Source organism: Theropithecus gelada, unplaced genomic scaffold (assembly GCF_003255815.1).
Source record: "Theropithecus gelada isolate Dixy unplaced genomic scaffold, Tgel_1.0 HiC_scaffold_5141, whole genome shotgun sequence".
NCBI classification, from domain to species: domain Eukaryota; kingdom Metazoa; phylum Chordata; class Mammalia; order Primates; family Cercopithecidae; genus Theropithecus; species Theropithecus gelada.
In genome coordinates this window covers 1375-3293 of record NW_020261751.1, presented here as the reverse complement: position 1 = coordinate 3293, position 1919 = coordinate 1375, and the positions used below count along the sequence as shown (strand labels likewise).

General features: G+C 49.3%; 1 pseudogene; it reads left to right on the top strand.

The window, feature by feature from the left end:
• Positions 1-789: 789 nt before the first annotated feature.
• Positions 790-1062, top strand: LOC112617850 (annotated as a pseudogene).
• Positions 1063-1919: the final 857 nt, after the last annotated feature.

The window sequence follows — 1919 nt, the reverse complement described above, 5'->3', positions numbered from 1 at the left end:
GCCTCAGCCTCCCGAATAGCTGGGACTACAGGTGCCCACCACCAAACCTGGCTGATTTTTTTGGGTATTTTTAGAAGAGACGGGGTTTCACCATGTTAGCTAGGATGGTCTCGATCCCCCGACCTCATGATCCACCCGCCTCGGCCTCCCAAAGTGTTGGGATTACAGGCCTGAGCCACCGCACCTGGCCTCAGGTACTCTCCTTTCTAATGTCCCATACCAACTACAGTCAGCCCTCTGCATCCTCAGGATCTGCCTCCACCCACACATAAAAAATACTGCCAACAGCAACAATACAACAATAAAAAATACAAATTAAAAAATACACCTCCTGGCCCGGCGCGGTGGCTCATGCCTGTAATTCCAGCACTTTGGGAGGCTGAGGTGGGTGGATCACCTGAGGTGGGGAATTCGAAACCAGCCTGACCAACACGGAGAAACCCTGTCTCTATTAAAAATACAAAAGATTAGCTGGCATGGTGGTGCATGCCTGTAATCTCAGCTACTTGGGAGGCTGAAGTAGGAGAATCGCTTGAACCTGGGAGGTGAAGGTTGTGACGAGTGGAGATCGTGCCATTGCACTCCAGCCTGGGCGACAAGAGTGAAACTCTGTCTCAAAAAACAAAACAAAACAAAACACAAAACAAAACAAAACAAACACCTCCTTTCTCCAGCTGTGGCCAAGGTGCTCAGTCCTTCTGAGGAAGCTAGGCTGTGTTGGGGTGAGGCCCTCACTTTATCCGGTGACCAGCAATGTGCCAGCAGGGCCCACCCCACACTTGTGGCATTATGGCTTCTGTCTCCAAGCTCAGCTGCATCATCTACCTGGACCTCATGCTGCACAATGATGATGAGGTGACCGTCACAGAGAATAAGACCAAGGCGCTCAGGAAAGCAGCTGGTGTAAACGTGGAACATTTTTGGCCTGGCTTGTTGGCAAAGGCCCAGGCCAATGTCAACATCGGGAGCCTCATCTGCAATGCAGGGGCTGGAGGACCTGCGCTAGGAGGTGGTACTGCACTTGTAGGAAGTCCTGCCCCCTCCACCACTGCTGAGAACTAAAGAAAAGAGAATCTGAGGAGTCTGATGAGGACGCGGGCTTTGGTCTTTTTGATGAAATCTCTTTTGTAATATGAACCTAAAAGTATCTAAGACAGCTCTCAATCAATTTTACATAGCATTTACAGTGTATTAGGTGTCACAGCATAGGTAATCTGCAGATGATTTAAAGTGTATGGGGGATGTGCATAGGTTATATGTAAATACTATGCCCTTTTATATAAGGGACTTGAGCATCTGAGGGTTTTAGTATCTGTGGGGATCCTGGAACCAATCCGCAGATACCAAGGGAAAACTTTACTCTTTTTTTTTTTTTTTGAGACGGAGTCTTGCTCTGTCACTCAGGTTGGAGTGCAGTGGCATAATCTTGGCTCACTGCAACCTCCGCTTCCCAGGTTCAAGTGATTCTCCTGCCTCGGCCTCCTAAGTAGCTGGGATTACAGGCACCTGCCACCATGCCTGGCTAATTTTTGTATTATTATTATTATTATTTTTGACAGAGTCTCGTTCTGTTGCCCAGGTTGGAGTGCAGTGGCGCAATCTCGGCTCACTGCAAGCTCCGCCTCCCGGGTTCATGCCATTCTCCTGCCTCAGGCTCCCGGTAGCTGGGACTAAGGCACCCGCCACCACACTCGGCTAATTTTTTGTATTTTTTTTGGTAGAGACGGGGTTTCATCGTGTTGACCAGGATGGTTTCAATCTCCTCACCTCATGATCCGCCTGCCTCAGCTTCCCAAAGTGCTGGAATTACACGCGTTAGCCACCATGTCCAGCCTAATTTTTGTATTTTTAGTAGAGACGGGTTTCCCCATGTTGGCTGGTCTTGAACTCCTAACCCCAGGTGATCTGCCTGCCTCGGC